Source organism: Bubalus bubalis, chromosome 20 (genome assembly GCF_019923935.1).
Source record: "Bubalus bubalis isolate 160015118507 breed Murrah chromosome 20, NDDB_SH_1, whole genome shotgun sequence".
Taxonomy (NCBI): Eukaryota; Metazoa; Chordata; class Mammalia; order Artiodactyla; family Bovidae; genus Bubalus; species Bubalus bubalis.
Window position 1 is genome coordinate 44684051 of NC_059176.1, and position 17074 is coordinate 44701124.

The 17074-nt window shown below is 43.9% G+C and overlaps 1 long non-coding RNA gene across 1 annotated transcript in view; it reads left to right on the forward strand.

Annotated features, from left to right (window-relative positions):
• LOC123465204 overlaps positions 1-12553 on the forward strand; it is a 34426-nt gene extending 21873 nt beyond the window's left edge. The window contains exons 2-3 of the long non-coding RNA XR_006640351.1: positions 12155-12264; positions 12439-12553. This is a non-coding gene — a long non-coding RNA (uncharacterized LOC123465204). The remainder of the gene's footprint in view (positions 1-12154; positions 12265-12438) is intronic.
• The last annotated feature ends 4521 nt before the right edge of the window (positions 12554-17074 follow it).

Below are 17074 nucleotides of genomic sequence, written 5' to 3' on the forward strand. Positions count from 1 at the left end.
TCCATCCTGGGTCAGGGAATTAGATCCCACGTGCTACAACAAAGATCAAAGATCCCTTGTGCAACAACTAAGACCTGGCACAGCCAAATAAATAAACAAATTTAAATAAGAGACAGAGAGTTGAGAATTATCCCTATTTACGGAATAATGAAGAATATGGGTGCGTTTAGCCAGAGTCCCAGAGAGGAGAAAAAACAAGGAGGGAAGGCTGAGGAAAAGCACATCCAAGGAGATACACTCACAAAGAGGACCAGCAAAGGATGAGCAGAGGCGAGATGGGAGGGGGTCCAGGGAGCATGAGAAAGAAGTGGGAAGCAGAGAGTGTGATCCAAGAGGACAAGGGAAAGGGGGAGCAGGCAGTGGTGCCAAGTGCAAGCGGCCCTGGGAGAATGAAGACAGAAGTGCCTTGTGAATAAGGCGACAAGGACGCCACTGGGAACCAGGTCCCAAGCAATCTCGGTGGGGTGGTGGGAGAGCAAACAGACTGAGATTGAGACAGGGAGATGAAGTTAGATAATGCATATAGACAACCCTTAGGAAGTGTGGCTAGCAAAGGAAGGAGGTCATGCTTTCAGCAAGGTTTCTTGCTTGTGTGTTTAAAATGGGAGAGACTTGAACATGTTTTAAAAATTGATACTTTTTTATTTTGTTTTATTTTAAAGTATAGTTGATTTACAATGTTGTGTTAGTTTCATGTACACAGCAGAGTGATTCACATATACATACATATTCTTTGTCAGATTCTTTTCCATTATAGGTTATTACAAGGTATTGAATATGATTCCCTGTGCTGTACAGTAGGTCCTTATTTTATGTAGAGTTGCTGTTGCTAAGTCACTTCAGTTGTGTCCAACTCTGTGCGACCCCATAGACGTCAGCCCACCAGGCTCCCCCGTCCCTGGGATTCTCCAGGCAAGAACACTGGAATGGGTTGCCATTTCCTTCTCCAATGCACGAAAGTGAAAAGTGAAAGTGAAGTTGCTCAGTTGTGTCCGACCCTCAGCGACCCCATGGACTACAGCCTTCCAGGCTCCTCCATCCATGGGATTTTCCAGGCAAGAGTACTGGAGTGGGGTGCCATTGCCTTGAGCTAATAATCCCCCAAATTCTAACTTATTCCTACCTACCCACTTTCCCCTTTGGTAACTATAAGTTTATTTTCTATGTCTGTGAGTCTCTTTCTGTTTTGTAAATAAGTTCATTTACATCATATTTTAAAAATTAGATTCCATGTATGAGTGATATCATATGATATTTGTCTTTCTCTAGCCAATTTACTTCACTCAATATGATAATCTCTGGGTCTGTCCATGTTGCTGCAAATGACATTATTTCATCCTTTTTATGGCTGAGTAGTATTCCATCTACCACATCTTTTTTATCCATTCCTCTGTTGAACATTTAGATTGCTTCCATATTTGGCCTATTGTAAACAGTGCTGCAGTGAACATTGGGGTACATTTGTCTTTTCGAATTAGTTTCCTCTGGATATATGCCCAGGAGTGGGATTGCTGGGTCATATGGTAGCTCTATTTTCAGTTTTGTTTTTTTTTTTAATAAGGAACCTTTCTATTGTTCTCCATAATGGCTGCATCAATTTACATTCCCACCAACAGAACAGGAGGGTTTCTTTTTCTCCAAACCCTTTACAGAATGTATTATTGAAATCAGCATTTTAATTGATTGTATTAATTGGTAGAAAGGAGCCAACACAGCGGGAGATGTTGAAGAGACAGCAGAGATGGTGGATCATCAGAGGCTAAGAAGGCAGACTGGATGGGGTTCAACGCCCCAGACAGGGAGGTGGCAAGGACACACAGGACCCTCACTCAAAAACTTCAAATTCAGGCAACAATGATACACTATTTTTCATCAACCAATTTGGCTGTTTACAGATAAAGGAACTGAGGCACAGAAAAGTTACCATCAAGATCACCCAGGCAGCACATAACAGAGTCAGGATTAGAACCTCCGCAGCCTAGCTCCAGCAGTAAAGAACCTGCCCGCCATGCAAGAGACACAGGAACCACAAGTTCACTCCTTCGGTCAGGAAGATTCCCCTGGAGGAAGGCATGGCTACCTGCTCCAGTATTCTTGCCTGGAGAGCCTGTGCATGGTGCACAGAGGAGCCTGGTGGGCCACAGTTCATTGGGTCCCAAAGAGTCAGACAGGACTGAGCAACTGAGCACACACCCTCACAGCCTGGCTCCAGAGTTCGAGCTCTCAAACATGGTATGACACCTTTCTTCTAAAAATAATTACACATTGCATAAATATGCATTTCCATAAATAAACACTTGTTATAAATGTGCATACACATATGTGTGTGCATGTATAATATGTATTCATGCATAAAATACTAGATACCATGATACAAAGAATGATTATCTCTGAGCAATTGGATTAGAGGTTTTTTTTTTTCCTTTGTTCTTTTCTACATTTCTAAATCTCCTATAAAGTGTCAATTATTGTGTTATAAGAAAAAAGTATAAGTGATTTTTAAAAACAAGCCTGGGGAAGAGACTAGGATGACGACACAGATCAGACCTCCGTTGTTCAAGTCCAGCCTTCATGGATAACCTTGGGGGAAGGGAGAAAGGGCACAGGATGAATGGGTGAGTCAGTCCCTCAGCCACACAGAACCCTCAGAATGTCTCCTGAAAGTTCCAACTACTACTTAGCTTTTGCAAAAGTCCAGAGCATTTTCCCTGGGGATTGCTATCTCTTATCTCAAGCCAAAGTGTTGTAACCTAAGGAAACTCTAACACAGGGTCTTTTCCTCTCCCATTAGAAGGTCCCTCAGGGAGGAGATGGGATAAACTGGGAGATTGGGATTGACATACATACAGTATTGATACTATGGATAAAATATATAACCAATGATAACCTAGTGTTCCCTATAGCACAGGGAACTCTACCCAATGCTCTGTGGTGATCTAAATGGGAAGAAAAAAGAGGGGCTATATGTATATGTATAGCTGATTCACTTTGCTGTGCAGCAGAAACTAACACAGCATCGTAAAGCAAAATGTGCCATTCGGTCGCTAAGTCATGTCCAGCTCTTTGCGACCCCCCTGGACTACAGCACACCTGGCTTCCCTGACCTTCACCATCTCCCAGAGTTTGCTCAGATTCATGTCCATTGAGTTGCTGATGCTGTCTAACCATCTCATCCTCTGACACCCCCTTCTCCTTCTGCCTTCAATCTTTCCCAACATCAGGGTATTTTCCAAAGAGTCGGCTCTTATATTCAGGGTTGATTTCCTTTAGGATTGACTGGTTTGATCTCTTTGCAGTCCAAGGGACTCTCAAGTATCTTCTCCAGCATGACAGTTCGAAAGCATTAATTCTCCAGGGCTCAGCCTTCTTTATGGTCTAACTCTCACAACCATACCTGACTACTGGAAAGCAACTATACTCCAGTAAAAATTAATTTAAAAAAGAAGATCCTTCCAGTTTTCCCCACATGTCCCCAAAGGAATAATCAAGATGTATGCCCTCCAGATGTGCTCCTTTCCTCTACTAAAGGCTCTTAGGCTCTTTGCAGAACCAAGACCAGATCAAAAGCCTTCCCAGCCTCAGGGCCCTGAGCTCAGGCTTCCCGGCCAGCAGGCACTCCGTGACACCATGCAGGTGGCCATTCCATCCCAGCCTCATGTTCCCAGGATCTTTTCCTCTGCCTCCATGGAAGCCTTTCTCAAGAAAGATATCACTTCCTGCCACAGGGAAACCTGTAGAAGGCTAACAAGCATCAGTCCATAAAGCAGAAGTGAAGGGCAGAAGTGGGGGGTAGGGGATTAAGTGTTGTCATTAAGGCATGGGCAACAGACAAAATGTCTTCTCACGTCTTCTCATTCTTTCTCATGTCAGGGCCTTTTAAGTAAAGTCACGACAGAAATCAAACATGAAAGTAGAGGAAAGAAAACTCAGTGATACATAAGCTTCTAGGAGAGACTGTCAGAATATTCACAACAGAATAAAATAATGCTTAGTGTACTCTCGATGAGAGCTTCCCTGATGGCTCAGTGGTAAAGAATCTGCCTGCAATCCCGAGACTTGGGTTCAATCCCTGGGTTGGGCAGATCCCCTGGAGAAGGAAACGGCAACTTATTCCAGTATTCTTGCCTGGAAAATCCCATGGACAGAAGAGCCTAGCGGGCTACAGATCATAGGGTCATAAAAGAGTTGGACATGACTTAGCGACTAAACAACAACTATTGATGAACATACCCATGAAAGAGAATGAAAAAACACCATTTCTTAATCAGAGATCATCCATTCTATAAACAGGGACACAACATATTTCTTCTCCAAAGATGCCAATTTCTAATTAATTATTGATCTCTATCTAAACCATGAAAACTAATAGTCCCAAAGAGAAAACGTAACATGGAATCACGGGAGAATTTCAGGCAATAAGAATAAAACTTTTAAAAAAGAGAAAGATGGACAACAGAAACTAATGTGGGCCATGAAGAGCACATTAACAGCACATTAACAACCTAACTTGATTCCCAACACACACCCACGAAGGGAAATGTTCTGTTTGTTTTTGTTTTATTAAAATGCCCACTTTACAGACAAGGAAGCGCAGAGAGGTGTCTGGGCTCCAGCTCTGCCAGGAGAAGGTGGGGATTTAATATAGATGATCTGGGTTCTGGCGCACAGGGGATTAACTGAGAGGAGAGGGCAGCGAACATCTTGAAAGCTGTCAGAAAGGCCATGTCTTTCCCAGCGGTTCTTGTGCTGCCATGGCGACAGCCAGTTAAAAATAGCGCAGGCTCAGGTCAAGGCGTCAATGTGCGCTGACACTGGGAATGCTCCCGCTGGCCTGGAACCCATAATAGGGAGCACATCCCCTCCCAGGATGGGGTGCTCCTTACTGAGTGAGGAGTGCTCCACATCCACTGGTGCTGCAGAGATTTCCAGATGGAGATAGAGATGGGCCTGGTGCATCCTGTGGGAAGGTTGTCAGCTGGCAGAGGGGGCCCAGACTATGGGGACAGCCTCCTCCTTCAACCTCCCTGCCTCCCTCTGATACCACCCTGCCTTCCTCTCCCTCCATGCACCCCTCACCTTGTGCAACTACTGCCCCAGTTGCATCCCTCCCACTAGATTCTTATGGGGACCCATGGAGCACCTTTGCTCCCTATTACCTCACCTGCAGCTAGCATAGTGCCTGACCTTCAGCGGGTATCCCTACATATTTATTGAATAAATGCACAAGACCTTGAAAATGACCATTTTCAACTCCTTACTTTGAGCCATGTTTTATTATTTCTGACTTATGTACTAGAAGGCCCTGATTGATATAGGCTGCCTAGAATCACAATACCTAGCATGGCTGGGCTGGTCTTGTCCAGCTCAACATCTGCATTTTACAGAAATTCAGAGGGTCCTTAGTTGGCATGCCTCTATCTTCTGAGCCACCTCCCTAACATGCAATGCTTTCTTTTTTTTCTAGCATTTCTTATGGAGAAATCATAATTGACTTTGAGCATTTTCAGAACTAGAATCGCTTTAAGACAATTCTGGCAATGAAGACAGTTGTTTGTAAGAGGTGCTCAGGTACAAGCTTTCGGATGCCTGGAGGAAGAAGGCAGGGCTGTGTGTTGGCAGCTGCAGACCATTCCAGAATCCTGGGAGTGGACAGGAAGGAGGGAAGGCTCTGGCAGTCCGGTCTGTGACGCCAAAGGACAGATAATTTGCATAATGAGCCCCGTGCATACATTAGCTCCTGACTGCTCGCAGTCTTGAGAAGTGAATGGGTATTATTAGTGTCATCTTATCCAGAACTGGGTCACACCAGAAAGACAGGCTTTCCAGATGCTTCCTGGGGATTGACTGTGCTCAGGCACGCTGAAGACACCAGCCAAGGTGCTACCTGGTCAAGCCAGTCAACCCGTCAGCCCTTCTGTAACAGGAAAGAGCAAATTTTGACTCCACGTTAGATCTGTTTCTTTTACTTTAACCTTTGCTTCTCGTTGCTTTTGTTATTATAGTCATTGTCTGTAACTGTAAGCATACACAACAGCCTGCCAGGGGGAACCCTGCCCCTCCGCCTGACTGTTAAACTCAAATAACCTTTGTTCAGCTTCCAGTTGTTGTTGTTTAGTCACTCAATTGTGTCTGACTCTTTTGTGACCCCATGGACTGTAGCCCACCAAGCTTTTCTGTCCAGAGAGACATTGTAACCCTGCCCACCTGTGAGTGGCTGCAGAAAAGAAGAAATGAACACATCCCCTCCCCAAGGTGGGCCAAGGAGTTGTTTTGCAAGACTCATGGACTTTACTTTACTTCCTCACCTCCTCCCCATCTCTATTCTATAAATGACACTGGCCCCAAGACCCTAATAAGTTGGTGTTTTGGGGACACTAGTCTGCCATCTTCTCAGTCTGCTGGCTTTCTGAATAAAGTTGAATTTCTTGCCTCAACACCTTGTCTACAATTCATTGACCTGTCGTGCAGCAACTCGGTAACAAGCTCACCAGCTCTTGCTCCCTGCCACTCGCCCTGCCTGCCCTGCACAACTGGCTGTTCTGCTCATCCTATGGGGCTCAGCTCATCCCAGGACTGGTCTGCTGACCATTGCCTCCCACATGCCTTCAGCATCCCTGATACGCCTCCTCCCTAGCAGGGGTCATGCTGTATTGTGGTTTTCTGTTTGCATGCCTATTTCCATCTTTGGGCAATAAGCAAGTTCAGGGCTGGGCTGGCCCATCGAAGACACTCAGTGGGCGATCAACAAACAAAACTCTGTGCCCAGCACACCCTGCAGTCTCCTCTGAAACATCTGCTGGGCACAGACAGCTCATGTTTTCTTGGGTGCCAGGCTCAAGTACAGCCTCAGCCTCAAGGAGCTTTAAAACCATGTATTCTATGGCATCCAAGAAAATAGCAATGCTTGTTACATGCTTGCTCAACGATAAGTTGTTGTTGTTCAGTCACCAAGTCGTGTCCAACTCTTTGTGACCCCATGGACATGCACGCCAGGCTTTCCTGTCCTTCACTATCTCCCAGTTTGCTCAAACTCATGTCCATTGAGTTAGTGATGCCATCCAACTATCTCATCCTCTGTCATCTCCTTCTCCACTTGCCCACAATCTTTCCCAGCATCAGGGTCTTTTCCAATGAGTCAGCTCTTTGAATCAGGTGGCGAAGTATTGAAGCTCCAGCTTCTGAATCAGTCCTGCCAGTGAATATTCAGGGTTGATTTCCTTTAGGATTGACTGGTTTGATCTTGCATTCCCAGAGACTCTCAAGCATCTCCTCCCACACCACAGTTCAAAAGCATCAAATCTTTTGTGCTCTGCCTATCTGCCCAATGATAAAATACCATCTGACTCCTATGGCCCAAGGGATCAGAGGGTTGGTGTTCCCTGGGAGTGGGGGAGGGCTGCCTGGAATGTGTGTAGGGCACAGAAGGCACCTGTACCAGACATAAGTATCAGGAAAGTAGGTTTCTTGTCTAAAAAAACACATTTTAGAAGAAACAGAGATGCCGAGTTACAGGAGAGCTTGCTCCAAGCTGCAAGACACAAAAGCCAAGTTTAGATGGGTCCTTCTCCAGAAGAAGGGCTGAGCCAGGTGACCTCTGAAACTCCTTTCAGATTCTATTATTCAACCTTGACATTGCCAGCAGGGAGTGAGCCACAAATGTAGGAACTGAGTGGGGATGTTCTGAATGTAGTGATGGTGCTGACCAAGTGGGTCAGAGCAGGAGGCGTGGACGGAGCTCAGATGGGGACTATCAGACTCCCATGGATTCAGTTGGTGAAACAGTGAGGAGTTTGGGAGCAGAGGAGCAGCTACCCCATATCTCAGGGGCGCAAACTAATGCAGGATGTGAATGTTTGCCTCTGTGCCACCTCTGGTTCCTGCTCTCCTCCTCACACTTTCCCACAATAGAATCTCAGGGCTTATCGCTAACCGCAAAGATGAAGATCAATCCAGCCCTTTCCCCCATGGATCCTATGACAAAGGAGTCACCAGTGAGCCAGGTTAGGGACTTCCCTTGTGGTGCAGTGGCTAAGACTCCATGATCTCAATGCAGGGAGCATGGGTTTGGTCCCTGTTTGGGGAACTAAGATCCCATATGCCATGTGTTGGGGTCAAAATATTTTTTTAAAACATAGAGCCAGATCAATATCTGGATGAAGCAACTTGGAATGGTAAAATAGCTGGGTAAAGCATCTTGACTCTGCAGCCACAATCTGGTTTCTCAGTACTTTAAACTGAGCTTAGTAGTAAACACTCAGTTGTGTCCAACTCTTTGCAACCCCATGGACTGTAGCCCACAAGATTCTTCTGTCCATGAGATTCTCCAGGTAAGAATACTAGAGTGGGTAGTCATTCCCTTCTCCAGGGGATCTTCCTGACCCAGGGGTCGAACCTGGGTCTCCTGTACTACAGGCAGATTCTTTACCGTCTGAACCACCAGAGAAGCCCGTGGGTTTACCCACCTCAAACTACAGCCATGTCCAACCAAGACAGAGCCTGCCACAGTCAGCAGCATGGGGGCGTGGACTGGGGGAAAACAGGTGCTCGCATGCACGGGTGTCAAAGGGGAGAACACTTGGCAGAGGCTGGTAGGCACAATCTTAGGTTCTTTCTCTAATCTCGTTGCTTGTATCAGACGCTCCATTTTGCTCCTGGGAGGAAGAGTAAGAGGCATGCTTGGAAAACCTTCAGGGATCAAGGAGACCATAGTTCCCTGTTTCTGGAGGTACCAGGTGCTGGGTCCTCAAGAGGTCTTTATAGTGACTGGTGCTCCAGGCTGCAGCTTGGTTCTGCCTAATGGTCCTCCCTACTGCACATATGCAGGACTATCAACAATCAGCTTCAAGAGGCAGCATTGGATGTCACTCTCCAAGGTACTGCTCCATCATCAGCACCACAAGAATAATAGGAAGAGTATCAGGAGATGCTGTGGGAATTATTGATAATGTGTGAACCTATCATGTAGAGGCGATTCATAAATAGCAGGTTCTCCCTCACCTGTGCAGCAGCCCATCACTGCAGGTCATCACTCCTAGTCTGAGGCTGAACTTGACTCAGGTTCTCTGGCCAGCTCTCTGCAGCTCCAGGGTGGGTTCCAGCATCCAGGCTGTGCTTCCAGATCCTGGGATGCAATCAGTTCCTGGGGCCTAATAAGTCTTCAGGGTTGAGGCTGCTGCACTCCTTATTTCTCCTTCCAAACTGGCTTTGGATGGGGATGAGGTGCAATGTATAGATGGGACCCTCCCCGCAGAACCTCAGATCCACATGAGCACCCCAGGGGAGACAGAGGCAGATGAAAGCAGGCAAGACATTCTCCAGCATTATCCTTTTAAGCCGGGTAACCAAGGTAACCAAGCCTATGCCATAGTGATGATCAGTTCGTGCACATCCGGGGATTCCAGTTTCTGCTCTGCTGCCAACCACTGAGCCGGTCCTTGCACCTCCTAGAGCCTTCATTTCCTCATCCACAGACTGGGATAATAACATGACCTTCCTTGGAGGCGGGTTTCTCTAACTGTGGGTGTGAACACTACTTTATAAGCCGCCAAGATGTATGCAATTGGAAGTGCCATCAAAGGCACGTTTGTTGCTGTTGGAAACGCAAGTGCTGGCCCTTTCTCTCATCTTTACACAGGTTGCTAGAATCACAACTTATAATTAACACACGGTGATGTGGCTTGACCCAGTTTCCCAAAATGGAATGTTTCAACTACAACTGGTGAAAAATGTGAAGTTCTTGTCTTCCTAGCAGAACAAGCTAGATAAATCTCTTTTCCCCAGGCTTCAAGTTTTCTTTTGAGCTAACGAATAAATACACATATTGAACACATAAGTAAATTCACTTATTTAATAAATGTCAATTGGGGGTACTTCCCATCTCCTGGCCAGACTCATTGACTCTGTACCACAGGGCAGCTGCCTTGTCCTCAGCCTTGGCTCTAACTTGTTTCACTTTCTACCATCCCAGGCATGTCTAGGACTGGCCTGCCACTGAACTTCGCAGCCCCATCTCCCCTGGGGACCTTGGGCTGGTGGGCAGTGGCTGGGCAAGACAGGACATGGAGTCAGACAGAGTGAGTTCCTTCTGATGGCTCCCCACTTGACTTCAAGAGAGTAACAGGTGTCAGCTACAAATTGGCACTTCCCATGGGTACTTGTCATCTACCTCTACAAGAATTAAATCATGTGCTGCTGACTTTCAACACCCCCCTGAAAGGAGTTCAAGGTGGAGAGCAGGAATGAGGCATCTGTGATTTTGGGGGGTGTGGGGGGGAAACTGGCAGGACAGGTCTTCACGTAGTCAGATATTCTCGGGAGTCATTTTTATAAGCCCAATTCTTGTATCTACTCAGATCTAGAAAAGAACTAAAATCCTTCAGGGTGACAACTGCTCCTTGTGATTAGCAGAAACCTTCTGCAAAAAATATATGCAGATTGCATGTACTCTCCCTTCACCAGAATCACATCTACACTGTCCTATCCCCCCTGCCTCTTTGAGGCAGTTTCTTAGAGCTATCTGAAGTGTTCTCTCCCAGGTTGCAGTCCTCATTTTGCCCCAAATAAAACTTAACTTGCAACCCTCACATCGTGCTTTTTCAAAAGTTGACAAAGGGTCCTTTATGCCTGTTTCCTTATCTAAAAGTTGAGGGTAATACCTGTCTCCCAGGGTTGCTATGAGTCTTAATAAGGAACTACATGTTCATTCAACTGGCAATCAGCAAGTGCTATTTCCTTCACTTCCCACTGCCCCACCCCCGCCCCCACATACTTCAAAGTATGGCAAATGGTAAATTCTAACGGCACTGCTTTCTCCTCTATGGTGTCTTATTTTTAAATATTGAACTTTCATTTTGGAGAGTAGGGTAAGATACAAATCTAATTTCCTTTTCAGATTCAATCTTCAGTATTCTGATGAGATTTATTAAATAAGCTTGTCTTTCCATGTTGCTTACTCATCACGTAGTACAGTCTCTCATATAATTTGATCTCAAGCTTGGTCCTCTTCTGCATAATTTATATGTAGTTTTCTCTTTGGATCTGTACTCCAGTTGTTGTTTGGGTTTTTTTTTAATCATTATTGATCTAAAATAGGTTTTTATAACCAGGCAGATAATTCTTCCCCACTCCTGTTCTCTGGACCTTACTTTGTGGCTCAGCTAGCTGGTAAAGAATCTACCTACAATGTGGGATCCCTGGGTTCGATCCGTGGGTCAGGTTGGGGAGATCCCCTGCAGATGGGAAAGGCTACCCACTCCAGTATTCTGGCCTGGAGAATTCCATGGACTGTCCATGGATAGTCCATGGGGTCGAAAAAAGTCACACACGACTGAGCGACTTTCACTTCACTTCACTTCCTGCTCTTCCACCCCAACCTGAATTATGTATTTTTCCTGGCCATTTATTCTTCCAACCATACTCTTGTCGGTTTCCAAGAGAAGTTTCAGCACTTTCAATGAAGATTTGCTGGCCTGCACAGAGGAGGTGAGGGCTAACACTTTAAAATATATATACTTATTTATTTATTTGGCTGTGCCTGGTCTTAGTTTTGGCTAGAAGATTCTGTAGCTGTGGTGCGAGGTTGCCCTACAGTGTGGAATCTCAGTTCCCCCACCAGGGTTTAAACCTGTGTCTTCCGTGTTGGAAGGCAAAGTCTTGACCACTGGACTGCCAGGAAAGTCCCTGCTGTGCATTTTCTAACTGAGGATGCCTGGTGTTCACCTAGTATCCTGAGAATTCATTGGTGACCTCTCACTTTTCTGATCTCTTTCTTTCTAGTCCTTTTCAACAGCTGGTTTGTCTTTTTCAAGGTGTCTTTTGAATACTAATACTGCCTGCTGCTGCTAAGTCGCTTCAGTCGTGTCCGACTCTGTGCGACCCCCATAGATGGCAACCCACCAGGCTCCCCCGTCCCTGGGATTCTCCAGGCAAGAACACTGGAGTGGGTTGCCATTTCCTTCTCCAATGAATGAAAGTGAAAAGTGAAATTGAAGTCTCTCAGTCATGTCCAACTCTTAGCAACCCCATGGACTGCAACCTACCAGGCTCCTCCAACCATGGGATTTGCCAGGCAAGAGTACTGGAGTGGGGTGCCATTGCTTTCTCCATGTACTGCCTAATCTGAGCCTAATGTTTATTATTTGTATTTCTGCTTTAGGGGCCAGCTGGAGCAGCAGACAGATTTGACTAAAGACTGTGGAAGGAAGGGCATTTGGGGTCAGACTTGTCCTGGAACACACTTCCCACCTGGCTTTTGGGATTCACCTGGTAAATTCTCCTTTGGGTTTTTGGAGTTTTTAACCTTTGTTTTAATTCAAGTTTTAAAATTTGTTTGCATACAGTTATACATAAAACTCTGTAATCTTTCTTTAAATTTGGCTTTTATGCTTCCATTTTTATATATAATTCTTGGATCCATATGGAATTTACTCACATGTGAAGGTAATACATTGATTTTTTTTCCTTCAGATAGCTAACCTGTTTTCCCAGCAGTTTATTGAATGCCTCATCCTTGCTGATAAATTCAATGATGCCATTAAATTTTTTTTAATTTCCATTTTATGTATTTATCAACATTTATTATTTTATTTTTTGCTGGGCTGGATCTTCATTGCCATGTGGGCTTTTTTTTAGTTGTGGCAAGTGGGGGCTACTCTCTAGTTGCGGTGTAAGGGGTTCTCATTGCAATGGCTTCTCCTGTGGCTCCCAGGCTCTAGCCACACTGGCTCAGTAGTTGTGTTTAGGCTTGGCTGTCCCTCTGCATGTGGGATCCCCCCAGACCTGGGATCGAACCCTCATCCTCTGCATTGGCAGGTGGATTCTTAACCAGTGGACCACCAGGGAAATCCTAATGATGCCATTTTAATCAAATACTCAATTCCCGTAGTTGCTTGAATTTATTTTTTGACTTTCTGGTCTCTTACTTTGATCTCCTGGTCTAATCCTACTCTAAAATATCTGTGGCCTTAAACAATGTTTTGATATCCCCGATAGTATCATAGTCATATTTGTTATTCTTTTTCACATCTTTTTCTGCATCCAATCATGTGTTTATTCTATGAGATGGACTTTAGCTTTAAATGTTCAAATCCCAAACAAAATTCTATTGGTAACTAGATTGGGAACAGAATGAATTTAGAGATTAACTTAGGAATCTAAACTATCTTACTGAATAGTCTTCCAAAGAAAAACTTTCTCACTTACTAAAATACTTTGTGTAGCTTTTAACAGGAATTTAAAATTTTTTGCATAGGGTTACAATTACCCTATGTATATATAAGGTTAGGACTGTACTATATAAGGTCAGGACTGTAATAATATTTACTGCATTTGTCCTTTAGTATTTTTATGTTTATGTTATAAAAGGCATCTTTTCTTCTTTTTCTAACCGGTAATTATTTGTAATATAGTAAAGGTTTGATTTGAGGCATAAATTTTATAAACAAATGCCTCATCCTTTCCAAGTTTTATACCTTTTATTCTTTCTCGTATATGATAGTGGGAGTTGTTTCTGACTTTAATGGGATTGTTTCTGGCTTTTCACATTATACTGTGCTAGCTTTTTGGATGGAGGATTATAATATTTTATAATATTAAGGAAATATCCATCAGTATTTATTTTGTTAATTAAAAAAAAAACGGAAATAATGCAGTATGTGCGTGCTCAGTCGTGTGCGACTCTGACACCCCATGGACTGTAGCCCCCCAGGCTCCTCTGTCCATGGGATTTCCCAGGCAAGAATACTGGAGTGGATTGCCATTTCCTCCTCCAGGGGATCTTCCCAACCCAGGGATCAAACTCCGGAGTGTCCTATGTCTCCTGCATTGGCAGGCAGATTTCTCATTATTTAGCCAGCAGGGCTATTATTTAGCCCCTGCTTTCCTTAGGTTAGTTTAATTGTGTGTTTTCTAAATTCTTAAATTAATTGCTTAATTTTAGTTCACTTCATTTTTTTCTTATTTAGTAGTATAAATAAGTAAGCTAGGAACTTTTACCAGACACTGCTTTAGCCACATTCTATAGATATTGATATGTAGCATTTATTGCATCTTCTTATTTTATTTTTATGAATATTCTAGAGCAGAACTACCAATAGAAATACAATATGATATCATCTGTCATTTTACTGTGTCTGGTATCCACATTTAAAAAGCAGACAGAAGAAACAGGTGACATTATTTTAATGATATCTCATTTAACCCAGTATATCCCAAACATTATCATTTAAACATGTTATCAATAAAAATACATTAACGAGATATATTACATTTTTTTTTTCATGTTAAGTATTGGAAATCCAGTGAGTTCACACTCACAGCCACTCAGACTAGCCTCTTATCAAGTGCCGTGTTTCAATAGCTATGTGGGGCCACTTGTTACCTTAGGGAGCAGCTCTGCTTCAGAATCTCAGCTTCAGTTTCCTTGTAGACAGAGTTGTTTAAGGATGAGATTCAGATGTAAGCAGAGTCAGGCTTTTCATTTATGTTTTGTCTTTACAGTTTGATTATACTGGGATCAGGGAGCATGGTCTATTAGGTTTTTAAAGAGAAAATATATTTTCCATTTTTGGAAACTGGCTGATGTATGTCATATTAGTATCAATCATATTTTTTAATATGATTTTAAATAAAAGTTCCATAACTCCTTGCAAATAGATGAACTATTTTTAGGATGTAGAATTCACTTCATTGTTCTTGTCTATTTTGTTGGGGGAGGTCTACCAAGAACCGAGTGATATAAATCTATATCTACCCTAAAACCACCATGAACTAACTTAACATCTTCTCTTATTATTTTGTATCTATTCATTTACTGTTTTTTTACACCTTCTAAACAATTTACATTGATATTATTTTATTCAGTATATAAGGATTTCATTGGAAACCGGAAATTTTATTTTTATAAAATCCACCCTTTTGTCTTTCTTTTTGTTTTTGATTTTTTTAAATATATTAACATACTTCTGAGCTTCCCAGGTGGCTCAGAGGTAAAGAATCCACTTGCCAATGCAGGAGACGTAGGTTCGATCCCTGGGTTGGGAAGATTCCCAGGAGGAGGATATGGCAACCCACTCCAGTATTCTTGCCTGCAGAATCCCATGGACAGAGAAGCCTGGTGGGCTATAGTTAACAGGGTCGCAAACAGCTGGACACAACTGAGTGAGCACACACACAACATACTTCTGCTTTTGTTTGCATTTTCCTGATATGTATCTTTATGCGTTTTTCTGGTGTTTGCATTTTACTATAGGAATTGCTTTTTGAGATGAGTTTTTTTGTAAACAGCTTATAGCTGGGTTTTCACTGAGCTGATATATGCTGTCCAAGTAATCAGTAAACACAAAGAATATAGTTAGAGAAAAACAAAATAGGTCCTCCACTCCCAGGAAATACAATGTATCCCAAAAAGAAAGACAAGAGCTTCTACATCTGTAGCAGGGTCTCAGCCTTGGCATTATTGGCATCTGAGGCTGTATGATGCCTCGCCGTGGGGGTGTGCTGTGTACTGTGGGATATTTAACAGCATCCTTGGCTTCTACCCACTAAGTTCCAGTAGCTTTCCCCCATCCCCAGCCCTGGTTGTAGACAACCAGAAGTGTCTCCAAACATTGCCAAGCATTGGCTAAAAGGTAAAATCTCCCCCCATTTAGAATCACTGATCTAGAAGGGTCATTCCATACCTTTCTCCTGTGCTTGCCACCTACCCATCCCCACCTGTTCCCTCCAAGTAGAGGGTTCAGAGTGAGGTGTGTGGCAGACAAGCTGCTTCTTGTTGCTGTTGTTTAGTTGCTCAGTCTTGTCTGACTCTTTTGTGATCCCATGGCTGCCAGGCTCCTCTGTCCATGGGATTCTCCAGGCAAGGATACTGGAGTGGGGTGCCATTTCCTTCTCCAGGGAAGCTGCTTCTAAACAGTAGAAAAAGCCCTCTTCTGAATCTAGAAACTTCCATCTCTGATGATGCCTTTCACATTAGCAGTCAGAGGCTTCAGTCCTTCCCTTAAGTGAACATGACCATTTGATCCCCTGCCGGTGTGTCTCCTCTTTCTGTTTCTTATTAAGTGTCTGGAGAAGGAGGTTACATGTTTGTCTGTACTCTACCATCTTCCACAGTTGTCTCCTCTCTAGTCCCTGATCTGTGCTCTCTTCCCTGCACACCTGATAGAGAGATGTCAGGTTTCAGGAAAATTATAATTAAATCTATAGTCAACTCTGATCAGATGGCATTAAACAGAGGAACACGGAATGAGGAACAATGTTCTCTAAAGGGAGAAATATTTTTACATGAATATTTTGGTATTTGTTAACGTACGGGAATTAATAGAGAGATGTGGGAGGTGCTGAATAGAAATCCAATTTGTAGTGATTATGCCCAAATTAAGATGAGCACAGAAACCTGTCTGGTGTGGGAGGCGAAGTCTGCTGTTCCAAAGCAGAGGTTTTAAAGGTGTGGGTGGGAAGAGTGAGAGAGACTGAACGTAAATGTTCCTGTAACAGGAATGAGGAAGGAGCCTGTGGGTCTCCTGACTGCCAGGAGCGTCCCTGTGGAAAGAGACTCAGCCCTTAGCCCAGAGGTGACCAGCAGGGGCCATTCCCTAATCCTGAGCTTGCCAGCATCCCTTCAATTCATTGGGTAGCTGATGGCCTGCAAAGAGCTTTTGTGTATTTATCATTTTAGATAAAAAGGATAAATGCAGATGAGAGCCTAACAGAGAGATTTATAATGGGATTCCTAAATCGATGGAGAGATTTGAATAAACTATATAAGGGCTTCCCAGTGGCTCAGCAGTAAAGAATCTGCCTGCCAGTGCAGGAGACACAGGTTCAATCCCTGAGTCAGGAAGATTCCCTGGAGAAGGAAATGGCAACCCACTCCAGTATTCTTGCCTGGTGAACTCCATGGACAGAGGAGCTAGGAGGGCTGCAGTCCATGGGGTCACAAAAGAATCAGACACAACTGAGCAACTAAACCACCACCAAGCAGAGAAATGGCAATTCCAAAGTAGCAACATTGAAGCTAGATCATAAAGGAAAATATTTAAAGCAGTAAGATCAGGGATGAGGCTGTTAGAATTGTCCG